This window comes from Nipponia nippon, unplaced genomic scaffold (assembly GCF_047370975.1).
Source record: "Nipponia nippon isolate SJK-2023a ecotype South Korea unplaced genomic scaffold, ASM4737097v1 scaffold_7, whole genome shotgun sequence".
NCBI classification, from domain to species: Eukaryota; Metazoa; Chordata; class Aves; order Pelecaniformes; family Threskiornithidae; genus Nipponia; species Nipponia nippon.
In genome coordinates, this window is record NW_028262391.1 from 13,699,348 (window position 1) to 13,714,437 (window position 15,090).

General features: G+C 49.4%; 1 long non-coding RNA gene across 1 annotated transcript; it reads right to left on the minus strand.

Annotated features, from left to right (window-relative positions):
• Nucleotides 1–396: 396 nt before the first annotated feature.
• Nucleotides 397–4,875, minus strand: LOC148050830 (uncharacterized). Its single transcript, XR_015700668.1, has 3 exons — nucleotides 4,766–4,875; nucleotides 2,392–2,488; nucleotides 397–2,139 (listed from the first exon to the last, which is right to left on the minus strand). It is a non-coding gene; the product is annotated as an uncharacterized LOC148050830 (long non-coding RNA).
• Nucleotides 4,876–15,090: the final 10,215 nt, after the last annotated feature.

A 15,090-nucleotide genomic window follows, 5' to 3' on the forward strand; every position in this document is an offset into this window, starting at 1 on the left:
GTGTGCAACAGCCGCTTTACCATCGCGTGGTACCTTCCTAATTGCCCTCTTGTAGCTTTGAAGTAATCAAGGCACGCTCTGCTCCAGACTGTACTGCTTGGATTTACCATGTGTGAAAGTGTAAGTTGATTGATGCCATTTATGTGCTTCTTGCCACCTTACTCAGTATGGAGAGATTGCAAACCTGCAGGTGAAGCCAGGCCAACAGCAGCCCAGCTGTGCCACGAAAGGCACTGGGCTTGGTCCAGGGACCTGAAATCTCACACATCAGTCTCTGCATCAGACAAATGAGCTGATGAAAGAACCATGCTTGACTGCTAAAAACAACGAACAGGATCGTAGCAGTTTATTTCATACAGACTGGTCACATCAGCCCTGACAAGGTCATATACACAGAAGGTTGCAAAAACTCTTCTGGGAGTCTTAATGAGAGTAGTCTGCTTTACAGTCTCAAATTAAGTGAACATCGCTCACCTGCATGGAAGGCAGTAATATTAACGTTGCATTTCAGACATCTACAGCACTTTGCAGTGATTAACTAGTTAATACCCATAACACCTCTAAGCAACTTTTGCTGAGGCATCATTATTCCCCATTTTACATATCACAGGCGGTGGGATTTCTCCAAGCCTAAACTTCAGAGCCAGCAGTTCCCAGACTCTGGGTTCGTGGTCAGTCTAACTGTCTCTACTGCCATCTTCTCCAGATGGATGCATGAGCAAGGGCTGTGCACATAGGCACAAGAGATGGGGTGCAAAGTGCTCACCTGGCTGACAGGAGGGACCATGCTCATCGTGGCTTAGGTTAATGGGATCGACACACATCCCATGAGCAGCCTAGCCTAAATGCTTTGCTTCAAAGAGAGCTGGAAGCCTGATGAACTGACCATCTCTGGCTCATTTTGTCAGCTTTGTTTTCATGTACCAAGGAAAACTGTTAAGTTAAAAGCCTTGTAGGTCAGTGCTCCTGTTTATCTTGTAATCTTGTACAGCAACAGCAGCCACCATGAAATCTAACTTGACAGTGAGTCAGCCCTGGGCTGAGGAGCCTTTTTCTTCCTGGGCAGTTTTTCCACAGTCTGCTCCAGTATCTTGGCATTCTCACCTGTGCGGGGTCTGCCAAGCACTGCCCACCAACATCTCAGAGCAGGTGCCTTCCACAACACACAGCAAAATGGACATGAATTGCATAGGCAAGCCCCACACTAGGTTTTGTAGGATTGCTGTTAAAAAGCTTTGCATTGCTGCTATTAATAATGCATGACCTCCTCAGTCATGGCTGCTCCCAGGATGTTGGTTTTAGTTGCAGATGAGGATGTTTAAGGTCTTCCCAGTCCTCATATCCCCTCCTTGTAGAGTGCTAATCTGATCATACATGGCCTGGGTCAATGCAGTAACCAAATGGCTGTGGTTTCGAAGGTGTGCAGAGCCACCACCACAACCATTGCAGCCACCAAAGGAGCAATGAGAGTTGCTCCAGTCTTTGGAGGATGCAGGCTCTCCCTTTGACCGTTAACAGGCCACAGCCCTGCACAGAGCTAGGAGCAGGCTGCCACGGTCCCCTGCCTGTCCTGAGGAGCACTGAGTGAAGAGGGACACCATGGTGATGAAATGTTGTTATAGGCTCTGGCTTAACTGTTGATGGACTTTGCACTGAGGCCAAATACACCTTCCTGCCTGCTCCAGGGACAGTTGCAAGTGGCAGGGGGTAACATGGGCAAATGGGGACAGGAACCTCTGCATGCTCCTTAGACGACCTTCCCAGGACTTGCTGCCTATAGCTTTGTGGTCCTTTTTCTCCACAGAAATCCAGCAGCAAGCAGAACAACTGCTGGAAAGTTTAAAAATGTGGATGTCAGCAAATGGTTCACATCACACCAGGAGCCCGTGTCCCAGCAGGGACTGGAGCTAAAGGTAACGGCCACACATCCTTCCTCTCCTCATAGTTAGATGATGAATTTTTCCTCAGTGTCCCAGTGAAATCCTGTCTTGAGGGAAGATCTGAAGGAGGATAAAAAGGATCTTACAGACTGGTTCAAAGAGTTTGGAGGATGAAGCGTGAGAACACACCGCGTGGCGGGGCAGACAGTCGGACAGCCAGGTGGAGCGGCACCCCGGTGTTGCAATGAAGGGCAGGAACCTGACGGAAAGGGCCAGACAGCAACAGTTTGTGTAAGCCCAGCATGACCAACGCAGCCTGGATGGAAATCCAGGCTGCGGGGAGCTGAGCTCTGCACAGGCACAGCCTGGGCTGAGCACCTGCAGATGGAGCTGCAAGAGCGGCTCCAGCGCAGCGGCAGGCAACGAGCTGCAGGCAACACCCACCCTGCCTGCAAAGGACGGGGTGGGGGGTGAGGCAGGCAGGGGTGGAGGGGAGCACATTGACCCTCACCTGGCCTCAGACTTTGGCACAGGAAGACCAGGGCTCACCAGGCTGGGAATCAGTCTTTGTGTTTGGAGGAATCCAGCAATGCTTTGCGAGCTGTTTCCTAAATAGGGTGGGAGAGAAATCCCAGAGATGGTGAGAAAATGCCCTGACAACAGCACAAGTACCCAAACCAACAGCCACTAACCCCAATGTCAGGATATTTGCTTAGAAAAAAGGCTGAAACTCATGTTCTGCGCAGTTTAAGGCAGGGAGTGGGCCCACCACCACAAGGAGCTGTAGGGGCAGCCTTTGCGTTGCCAGGCTTTTCAATTAGCATAAATATTCAATATTCACTGACCTAGAAAGACTGACCCTGTCCCCAGGGTCTGGCTACAGGAGATCCTGCTAGGCTCTCCTGAGATTTCTGTCTTTTTCTGCAAAACCTTGTTCCCGAACTGTAGAAATTTTCCCAAGAGAAAAACCTAAACACCACCTATCACCATGAAACGCTCTGCAAAGTTTTCCAGTTTTGTGGAAAATTGTCACCATGAGCCCTCCTCCTGCACAGCCCCCCCCCCCCCCCCGGAGCAGCAGCTAGGGCAGTGCCCCCCACAGCTGCACCACACCCTAGGGAAGATGCGGGATTCCCCATGCATCATCCCTTCCAGCCCCACGTCCCTTCCCTATGCAAGGCCAGCTGCTCCAGGCATTTTGGGGTGCTCCAGCAGCTTCTGCCAAGCGCTTCCCCAGCGGAGTGCAGTTCTCCGGCAGCTCAGCTGGCTGCACTCTCAGCTCCGCTTTGGAAGCGAGAGTGCTTGAAGCAGAAACTCATCTCAGAGCCATCCAGGACCAGCAGGTTCCTGCGTTCTTGGCAAAGGAAAAAAAAAAAGTCAGCAAGTGAGCAGAGGCAATGGTGGTGTCAGCAGAGGTGGGGGATGTTCAGCTTTAGCTACCTGTGTGTCAGCCCAGGGGGTGTAACATCAGGGTGCTACAATCTCTGCAGAGTGCTCTGCTGGCTGGTATAACACTTAGCCTCTCTAAGCATTGCACCCAGAAAACAGCTCATCCCTATGCACCCCTCCAGGGTCAGGCATTGGCCCCATTTCACCTGAAAAATGTCTTTTTATTGCTGTTATTTAGTGTGAGAGCAGCCAGGAAGGGTGGGGGTGTACAAAAAGGTGGTCAGCTGGTGAGAGAGAAACACTCAGTAATACAGAATGTATCCACAGCCCAGCTCATTTCTCTGCCAAGCTCCCTGCAGCCCCCCAAGCCCATTTCCTCACCAGCAGTGGCAAGGTCCTGCTCCCCGTGAGATGCGAGCCCTACCCATGGGTTCATTTCCCCGGCTCAACTGCTCTGAAGTGACCCCGCTCTCTGGGAAGGGGCTGCAGGATCCAACTATCCAGGAGGCCAAACAAGGAAAGCCTTTCTTGGCAAGGGAGAAAAAGGACCTGGGAGGCCCCCTCAGCCCAGGTGACCCATCCAACCCCCCATTGCAAACAGCTATAAATCCTCCCGCTTCCCCACCACAGCATTCCCTGGTTCTCCCCCTCTCCCTGGAGCTGGGCCTGGCTCTGCAAAGCACGTCAGTGCTGGCCGACATTGGAAGGTAAATACACAGCTGGCTGACTTCTTTATCAGAGGATTTTTCTGGCTGACTTTAACCAGTGCATAGCACTGCTGAGGACAAGCTGGCTGTTTGGCTCTGCCAGGCTCCCTGCAGGACCGGTTCACCCAGACCCCGTTATCCGGCTTCATCAAGACTAGGTCCCTGCTAGGAGCCCCGGGGAGCCCGTCACCAGGCATTCTCATCCTGCTGCCATCAGCCGGGACTCACTCCATCTCTCTGCACTTGCCAAGTTAGCAGCAAGCAGTGCATTTCTGCCATGCACAGAAGGATGGAGTGTCAGGGCTGGCTCCTGCATACCCCACGGATGAGATACCTGCTCAGCAAGTCTGTAGAGAAGGATTAACTTGATAGAGATTAGCTGAATCTCCATATCTGTCCTCAGAGCCTCTCATGCCTCTGTCCATTTGTGGCAGAAAGCTGGGAAACAATCTGCCACGTTTCCCTTCCTCTGCTGGTTCTTCCCCCAGCTCCATCCCATCACCCCAGCAAGGCTGCTCCCAGTGTCCACACATTCTGCTGTCACCTCACTCTACACCTTCACCAGCCTCTCCTCCCCAGCCAAGCTCCCAAGCACTCCTCCCTCTCCTAAATCCCCCCTTCAGCGCAGCCTGTCCTGCCTCCTCCCTTCCAGGATCACCCCCCTCTACCCCCTCCCCATCCCAACCCCTTTCTTGCTGGCTTGGTTCTCCCTCAAGATATGCCTGCCCAGGAGGTATGAGTATCCATCTGCTCCCCACGCAGGGAAAAGCCCTCTGGCAGGGTTGTTACCTTGGCCCCCTGCCACGCAGCATCACAGCTCTGGTTAGCCCAGGGCAGGGGGAGCCCATGGGTGCCTCTGCCAGAGACCAGGGGGGTCCAGAAGCTTCCAAGCATTCTGCATGCAATTTATCATAGTTCACAGGTGCCCATACCATGGAAACTTGGTGTTTTCTGTAAGTGATTGCTAATTGTTACCACAGGGCTTACCCATAGTAATGGCACAAATAGGCTGCAGTCCCCATGAATCACACCTGGTGCAGATCTCAGCTCCTCCTCAGATGGAGAAACAAAACGCACAGCTGAGATCGTGTGGATAAGGGTGACACAAACTTGTTCATCCTTCAAGGTGCCAAGGGATCACCCATGCAGGAGGCAGGGTGCTGGTTTGGGGGTGCTGCCCTGCATTGCAGCTTCTGCCCCGTCCCGGCATTCACAGCACGAGCTGCCGGCAGGGAGGCTGCAGTGTCCTGCTGCGGTCTGGGTTTCGGGGGCCATCAGCAGAGGACACACGTGGTGGTGCAGGGTGTGGGTGACACCCTGCGAAGGGAAGGCAGGGGAGTGGTGGCAAGGCAGTTTCCAGGCAGAAGGGCTGTGACCCATGGGGTGCTCAGGTGGAATGTCAGGCAGGTCCGGTGAATCATGCCTTCCTACCAGTTTCTCCTCATCGATTATGAAAGGAGCCGAGATGGCTGCTGCAGATACCGGTGTGTGTCCCCCTCCGGCTGACTGCCACTGCCGTGGGCCCCGCTCCGCAGCAGCAGCCACCCACAAGGCGACCCATCACCCTATACTGACGCACCAGCACCATAGAGGCCCAGGCCACTGAGGATTTGCAGCCCTTGGGATAGAGACCTAAGATCTCTAAGATGTTTTTAAGAGGTTTCTGGCACTTTGGTTAAACAATGTCGGAGTTTGCAGTACAAACAGCACAGAGGGACCGCTTCCTCGAGCTCCTGCTCCAGGGAGCCAGAAGCTGCTAAAACTCACCAAACTTCCACCATCACCTTTTTTATTCCAGCTCAGTCCTTAAGGCTTAACTGCCCCATGTCTAGCTGCGTCCCACCCAACTTTTTGAGATTCAACAATATTATCCTTGGGAGCGTTAAACTCAAATACATAAGAGAGTCACATGTAGTTAACCTAAATAACAAGCTGAGGGCTTCCAAGAGATACTTCCTCACCAGCCCAGCCCAGCTACCCAAGATGTGTGCCTCTGAGTGATCACACCGGGTAGCATCAGGATACTTGCCATCATCTTCAAACCTTTCTATTAAACCATCTTCTGGGGCTGCAATGACTCATCATGGTCCTGTGTTTTAAATGGATGTAAACAGTCCTTGGCTCCTGTACCTCTTTACCCTTGTGCAGTGCCTGCATTCGAGCTGGAGCGCTCCGATGCTCAGATACCCCCCCACCTGATTTTTTTTTTCCTGCTTCAGAAGCCATCAGTTTCCACTGGCAGAATATCCCCCTGGTTTTAGGCAGGACCTGTGGTAAGAATTATTGTTTAGAGTGTGCCAGCTCTCTCAGTTGCTCCACACTTCAGTCAGGAATGCCCTTTTTTTTCTTTTTTATTTCAGGAATGTTGTAAGTAAATTCACAGCTGAACAACAGTGGGAATGGAAACCCTCAGAGCCGAGGGCTGCCGACGTTACAGGTACGGTAATTCCAAACTGATCCTCCTTTGTGCTGATAACAGGGCTGGCTATTGTTTTCCTGAAGTCCACATGTCTGAAAACACCGCAGGCGTAGATAATTGCAGTGAGCATGTGCTTTTGAATCTGTTTCTAAAACACGCCTGGGATTTAAGCTTTTTTAAAATCATGACCCTGATTCTGCTTTTTTCAAACTCAAAAGCAAAAATTCCCTTGGCTCGAAATGAAGAAGGGTTTAGCTCTTAAATACAACTTATAAAGGGGCAAATATGCCCCTCTCTTTTTTCTTTCTTGTGATGAAAGAACAAAGCCTGAAAGCTTTCAGTGGTTCCCCAGCTTCTTTCTTTTTTTTTTTCCCCTTTGATTTTATTTCCTTTTTTAGCCGTAGAAAGTCAGATCTTACCTGAAGTGACTGGATAATTTGAAACTCTACCGCTTTTGCTATTTTACTCTGATGACGATGCTCATTTAGGTTAAGCTTTGTCTTTGGCTATAGTGTAGGGTTTTCTTTTAGCTTTTGGTTGGGCACTTGGCTCACGATGGCCACCCTTTCATCCTTTCATGTTGTGCCACTGGGCAGCCAAGTCTGCAAACTTCATACAGCTAAAGAAAGAAAATGAGTGAGGGATAGCCTAATGAGCAGGATGCTTCCATAAGCTATTTTCTGGTGAAAACCAAGGTACCTTTTGGCCTCTTTGTTATCTAACAGGGTAGTAGAGATTTGGGGACCATTCGCTTGGGCTCTGAATCTTCATTTTACTTGTGTTGTATGTGAGCTGTTGGTCTGTAGTCCCTTCATCATTGATACACCAGCAAAGCACATGACACACAATGGAAAATGGGAAAAATCCTGAATATATTACTCTCCAGTTAAATATTTTTAGGATAGGACACAAGAAAGGAAAAAAAATTGCTCTGTGTCCCTATGTCCTTCTTCCCCATCTCCTCTTACACCCAAGAAGATTTTGACCTGGCCAAGGTATGACGTGCTTATGGTTACGTCGTCACGGAGCTGGCTCAGCTGGGACAAACGTGAAGTTGTAAACATGTTGTTACTCAGGGCCTAATTCCTCTTGGTGTAACATGGCTGCACAGTTGATGTTTGTATTGTGGATCCTTCAGCTCCCCATGTCCCAGCTTAGAGGGATCATAATTACATCTCACCTTACCGATCTTTTTGGCTTGCCTGCCTTGAATTGCTGCCACAGACCTGCTCGACTTGTTTGGCTGCTGCTTATTATTCAGCACAAGCCCCCACCCACTGCCCTTTCATGTACATTCATGTTTGTGTCTAAAACCCACAAAGGGACATTTTTTGAGGGGGAAGGTGACGAGCTGAAGTTGGCTGCTGACTGGACCCCCGGCTCGCTGGACTCCTGGGGCCAGTCGTGGGGCAGGGGTGAGTTGTGTGCTTGGTTCAGCACACAGAGCAAGGACAAAACAGGGGCTGGCTCAGTAAGAGTGAGTCACTCCATTTCAAAATACGGACAATTTAATGAGACGCTTCCTGAAACTTGAGTTTTGCTCCCACAAAGCACAGGAGCAAATGCAAACCAGAATAAAGCAAGGAGCTAAGGCAAGGGTGTAGATAGAGACTCAGAGAGGGAGCCCGGTCCCTTCCTGCTCCCCCTCCCTGTAACTCCAAAGTGGGTATAACGCAGGCAGGTGCAGGAAGCACTGATGGAAACAACCTCTCTGGGTGAAACTTTGCTCTCTCCAATGATGCCAGCTCCTTTCTAATGTGGAAAACTTGGTCTCACGCTGGCCCTTTGAGCAACATGGCTCTGACACTAGCAGTGAGAATCCCCTCACTGAACAGAGGGCTGCTTTTTGACTCTAGGCTTGGTCCTACCTGTTGCAAAAGGACTTTCTATGTGTAGAGGAACATGCTAAGGGTTAAGAATGATGTAGGAGATTTCATACTGCTCTGATTCTGCATGAAGAGATGGCTGCGCAGCTCCACAAGCAGCAGTGAAATGGAGGGGGCTCTTGCAGCAGGCATCCTGCTGCCTTAGACTGTATTTGGTGTTGCTCTGTAGACAATGACCCCAGCCTAAGGCAGCAGTTAAGCTTGCTCTCAAATCCATAAATCCTAGAGTGACTCCTTCATCCAGTGTCTGATTCACCTGAGTCTGAAGTCATACCGTGATTTAAGAGGTGCTCCTCAGTGAAGCTGAATGAGAGAGTTGGGCTGAGTCAGCCACCGAGATTGCTGATCGACTGGTCTCAGCTGGTGGGAATGGGCCGGACTCCCAGGCCACAGTTCCTCACTCGAGGGTGTCCGTGTACCTATCAGGATCCCAAGCTTTCACCAAGCTGTGCCAAGGTGCCCAAGAGCTGAGGCCCTGCAAAGGAGCAGCTCAAGCTGGATGCCCTAAAGAACTCACAGGCATTTCCCCAGCCTCTTCCCCTGGTGTGCTCAAAGCTGAAAATAGGGCCAGCTTGAGCAAAGGCAGCCTGTACAGGTGCTGGCAGTAGGGGTGTCCATGTGAGAGGTGGAAGATCTAATTCATGTTCCTGCTCTGGTCAGTTTGGAGGCTGCAAACATCCTCCGAAGGGAGTGCCCTAACCTAGGGGTGGTGGCTATTCTGGGTGGCTCCCTGTCCTCCACTCTGGTCAAGGTGTGCCTGGTTTGAAAACACTCATCAGGAAAGATGGGACTCAGAGAAGACTCCTGTGCTCCTGGTGAGTCAGTCTCGCTCTGGACATCTGAGTCACTCAAGGCTCGGCTCGGCTCCAGCAGGTGTGATCCTTCCATTCCCGCACCCTGCCCATGCTGCTGCAACGTTGTCACAGGAAAACGGCTCTGGGGCTTCTCTTTGGGTGGCCAGGTACAGGCGTACGAGGGGAGTGGGGATCATTAAGGTTTCATCAGACTTCTGAGACACTGGTATTGGAACAAGCCTGAGCATGACTGAGCGAGGCAGTTGGGACAGCAAATTCCAGGGGAGGAGAAACTGCTGCACAGGAACAAAGGAAGTTTGTCTGAGGGCAGAAACACAAAGAAAAGTCCTCGTTGTTGCAGCTCTAAGAGAGAGATGAAACTGTTTCTAAAGTTAGTCGAAGCTCCCTGCCTCCCAGCCATCCCTCATTTGTCACCCAAATTACACTGAGTCCTGGGGCAGCACCTACGTTTATTAAACTGAGATATTTGCATCCAAAAAGAGTGATTAAAAAAAAAGGTTCAGGCAATGCTACTGATCTTGTTCACCTGACCTCCTTTAAGATTACCGTCAGACTTTAGATTTTATTTATGCTCCTCTGGCATTTGATTCCAGCAGAGTTATATCTACTGTGCCGCAGTGTAACTGAGCTGATAATCAGATTTATCGATGCAAAGAATATACTTCCCTGAGTGGTGCCAGCAAGGAGTTGTGGCAGAGGCAGATGCGGGAAGCCTTCCTCCACCTGGATTCTGCTGCCAGCTCAGCCTGGCGCTGTGACCAGGCAGTGTGCCCTGCCTGCTCCCGCTGAAACTGCCTCTGACCTTAACGGAAAAGGGGAGAGTCTTTCTGGATGACTCACAACATTGAATATTATGTTGGGAAATGAGCAGTTTAGATCAGTAAACTAGCTTGCTTTCGTTTTCCGGAGTGACTGTTCTGTTGGATGGGGATCAGGGAGGCAAAGGGTGGTTTCTTTATCCAAAAGGAGAAAGGGCTTAGTCCAAGTTTTGGTGGCTGATGAGAGTCCAGAGTTGGTAGGTGAAGATTGCCCTCAGGGCACTTCCAGATCTGAAAATCTGATTACATTTTCAAATAGTAACAGTCTGGAGAGATTGGGATCTTTTCTGGATTTGAACTGGTGTGAGCACCCAAATGAAGCAGGGGCTCACCACTAGTATTGTCAGAAGCTTGTCAACCGCATTTAGGACATTTTAGCTCACAACTCAAGAGCTTTCTATTCAATCAGCTGCAGTCAGGAGTTTCTATCATGAGAACCAAGCGAGACCCTTTCCTAATGGGGTCCAATATACCCCTTTCCTGCACTAGCGTAAGGAAAGGTAGACGTGTTACATCTTTGATCTACTGCGTGCTTAATTAAATCTAGATAAAAGCTGGCTGTAGCTTGTTACTGTTTACTGAATGGTAGCTATGGACCAGATCTAGTTTGAATACAGACCTCAACCAGATGAGAAAAGGGATATGATGACAAAGGTAGCTGTAATAGCAAGATAAAGGAAAACCTCTTCCCTTCCTGTGTTGTTACAACAAACAAATGGACTTAGCCTTTTTCCCAGTGGGAACCCCATATAAAAATAACAGAAATTGCCCCACAAATGGCAGCAGTCCCAAGCTTTCATTACTCTTATGGTGCTGCTAGAAGCCTTTTTCAAGCAGATGCTGTGATCTTCTCTAACGTTCTGGCATTCGCCCTTGCAAAGGTAGTCCAGTGTGCATTTGTCACCTACACGTGTGCGTATGTCACCTGCACGTGTGCACACTCGCACAAATACACTTTTAGACCTGCAGGTCCTAGAATGGATACCCATTCTCCGCTCTGCTGAGTAGTTAAACTTCACCCTGCTGGAAGGCTGCCTGTGTTGGGCTGTGCTATATTACACTGACACACATGCACAGCATTTCCAAAAGGCAGAATTATCCTGGGAGTCTAACTTCACCAGTCAGCTTAAAATTTGACTGATCATCTGTAACAGAATCTCGCTAACTGGTTTTCACAGATGAGTAAGAAGAGATATTGCTGCTTTTTTTAATTGCTACCATCAAGCTTAATTGGATGTTCAAGCTGAATGAGCGTAGTATACAGAGGCGGGTGTGGGAATGTGTCCCAGATTGCACCCACCACATTCTTCTGGTCTTCTCTGGAAGTAGATATCATCATTATAGTAACCATCCTTAGCCATCCCACAGGTTTTGGGCTGGATGGAGCCCAGAGCTTCCCTTCCCCACCTGCCCTGGTCAACCAGGGATAACGTGTGGGAAGCTGACATTGCCCCCACCCCGTTCCTCTGGTCTGAGCATACAGCAGCCTCCACAAGCTCGAGTTTGCTGCCTTTTGCCAGAATTAAAACCATATGAGAAACATCTACCAGGAGAAAAGAAATCTCTAACACGGAAGAGATTGCACTGCAGAGGGGGCTCCAAGGAGCACAGGGAGGGAGGGAGACGGTGCTGAGTTAGTGCTGTTGGGAGCAGACCCGTGTGCCATGCTTGTGGGGAGAGACGCCTTGTCGCATCCCGGGCTGGCTGTTATGGCACGTCCGTCAGCAAGTGCACTGGTGGTCTCCACAAATATGTGTGCCCACCTATACTGAGAAGAAAAACACTGCTACAAACACTGACAGAGACACCCTTTCATAGGAACTCACCTCAGTTGCTCTTGAGGAAAAGGCACGACTCTGAGAGGAACTCTTCCAGTCTCGATTAGCTGCCTTGTGAGTTGTTTTGCAGATGAATTCCAGGAGGAGAAGGAAGAGTGTTTGTTTAGCTTTTATCACCATTTCTTCTGAACTTCTTTCAGTTCTACACAAAAATGAAAACTCAAATGTCCTGCAAGAATGTCCCATGGGAAGTCATGGATGTTGTAATCACTGCTTTTAGCTCCTATTTGTCCAGGAGATGGGAATCAAAATCACCCATCTCACAGGGGAGCCCCAAACAAGCCTTTCTCTAAATCTCTTCATGGAAATACTCGCACTGCTTTACTTGCATATCTCCCCTCGGCAGGAAGGGAGAAGGGCATTCCCTGCACTTCATATGTCATCTGCAGCTATGCTGTAAGAAATGCTTAACTGACCAAAACAGGGATGGGACTGTGGTCAGTCCTGGGACCCTATGTACTTTATGTGTCCTATGATTTCCATAGGTATCCCTTCTTTAAAATCAGTAGGAACAGCCAAATTGCATCCTGAAGGGGAGTTCAGGTGCTGCAATTCCCGGTGTAGGCTCAGGGACACTGAAGGCAATACTGCCTGCTTCACCAGAGCTATTACTACGCTTAGGTATGCATGAGCAAGTTGATTTAAGTGTATATGTTTGGTTCTGTCCCATCCTTAATACATTATTTATTTTTTCAAGCTCTGAGCTGTTTGTACAGCACTTAGCAACAACTAAACTGAAGCCACTGCTCAGAGGGTCTGGGGAATGATATCATTTCTATAATACTGAAGGAATTAGGGTTAGCAGAGCACCAATGGAAACCTCTGCCAGTTCATGTGCAGAGTGTATCACTGCCCCTTTCACACAGCACAGATTTCATTATCCAGGTGAATAATAGGAGGAAAGGGAGGGCTAACTTCTGAAAGCCAGGACATAGATAAGCAAGTTTGCCAATATTAGGAGAGGGTAAGCTGGCTTAGAGCAGGTACTTTACGAATCAGCCTGAATTCCCTCCAAAGCCCTTGTGTTTTTGAGTCCGAGCAGACAAAGCAATGCAATCCTTCAAGCGTTCCCAGTGTTGACACACTCTGCTGAGCTCCGTGTATGCCAAGATAAAAAGAGGCAGCCTGCACTACTCCATTATTCAGTGCTAGACAACTTGATTGTGATGGAAACAAACTACACTTTTGCAATATTGACATTGTGATCTACAGTAACAAACAAGTTATAAAAGGCCTGTCACATTTTGAACTACTGCTATGGCTGTAATTAATGTTTTTAACTCGATCTGAAACACCTGATCTGTCTTCTTTGGAGAAAGGTTCATGCAAAGTGCAATCCTGTAAGAGCAATTTTCATCTGCTCCTAACTTGCATCATGATGTCATCACCTTTCAAAGCTGGCCTGAGCCTGGTTCTGGGGAAAAATTGTAAGGAAATTCCTATTAAAGCATGGTCTTGTGGTGATAAGAGCTGCTCTGCATCAGGACTAATTCATGCCTTCAGCAGAAGTAGGTGTGTACAAGGAAAGCTTGGTCATTTCTCTGCAGCATAAAACACCAGACAAGAGTCTTACTTATTTTATGTTCCAGTTTCTGAGAAATTCTGCAGAAAGCCTGGGAGCTTTGCTGGCCTGCCATGCCCCAGGGTTCACCAGTGCCAAAAGCATGGTCCTACCCCACTGCTCTGCTTTTCTCTCCCGCCTCTGAGGTGAAGGGTCTCAGCCCTGCTCCCTGACTTCTGCTGGTCTGACCACCACATGACAAATTTGGCAGAGAACTATTTGCTCCACTCAGTGTGCTTCAGAGATGGCAAAAAGAAGGAGGCAAGAGCACACAGCCAGCAAGGATGGAGCAAGGGAGACCTCCCCCTTTCCAGGGCAGCTTGAGGACAAAGTGGTCCATGTTTATCCTGTGCCTGCACCCAGAGCCGAATAACTCATCACAGCTGGTCAGTCCCAAACCAGCACACACGGAGCTCCCCGAGTGCATGGTGGATTTGTGGAGGAGAAGGAAGGTTAGAGCACCAGCACAGATGACAGGACACTCAAATTCAAAGCCTCATAGATCTGTAGGCACTTCCCTTGATTTCAGGGATTTAAGGTTCAGGGCTATAGTTTGCTTGCTGCCCATCTGTAAGCAGAATGAACACACTGTCCTAACCCACCAGACTTCTCTGAGGATGATGAAGACTTTAGGTGTGCAGATAAAACTGTGAAGAGCCATGTAAGTCCTGTGGAGATAAACACCCACTCTGGAGTTGGCTTGAATTTCAGACAAGTGTTTTCTCTATCTGCAGGGCTTAGTCCTGCAGACATACCCTGACACGTGAAGCAGACAGCCTGGAGCGGGCCCATGAGCTCAAGTGCTGCATAGGTGTAAGCAATTATTAATGACAAATCTACTAGGCAAATGGAGAGGCATGTTTGAGCCTTGACAATGTTGTATCCCAAAGTAGCACCAGATCACAGAGCAGTAATTATTTGCTCTCAGTGCAAGTCCGTCTGTCGAGTATCCGTGCAGGGTATACCACCCTGGCACCCCAGTCTATGCCTAGAGATCATTTGCATTATTTCTGCTATCATTGTTGGTACTAACAACAATATCCTCACTGACGTTGTCTGGACTCAAAAAGCAGCAGTTAGGAGAAAGCTTGTAGATGGGGGATGGTGCTTTGTTTTTTGACACTGTTGTCAGTGATTTGGGGCCAGTTCCAAAGCTTTAGGGAAATATTCCTTGATCCAGTGCTAACACTTGGAGTGTAATTAACATGGGCAATAGCTCTTAACGAAGAGCCAGCATTACTGCAGCAGGTGCCAGGCTGGCACATCCTAATTGGCTCTGGAGGGTTCAGGGGGCTGCTCCCACCTCATGGAAGCCCCAACAGCTTGGCCCCAGCCGAGCTACTGCCCCGTTATTTTTGCAAGGATGGTCCAGCCACAGCCCAGTGTGGTGTTGTTTTTCATGTCGATGGAACATACCGCAGCTCCAATGTGAGCAACACGTTAACATCAACAGAGCCTTTTCCCCAAGCTAAACATATTACGGCATCAGCAAATTACAGGGCACTGTAAATTAGACTCCCTCTTGTGCTCTGCTTGCTGGGGCAAGGCCACATCCCTCCCTTAAGGAAGGCAGCGACAGAGGGTTTCCGTACTCCTCGGTCTCCCTTGCTCCTTGCACAGGGCTGTGTGCTTGGGCATGGTCACATTTCTGCTCCTGTTCCCAGAGCATCTGTCCCATGCATACTCTCCAAAGGATGCTTCTGTCATGTTACACCATGACAGTGACCACAAAAGACACAATCCATAGGTCTGGGTCAGTGGTAGGGCATTTTTACTG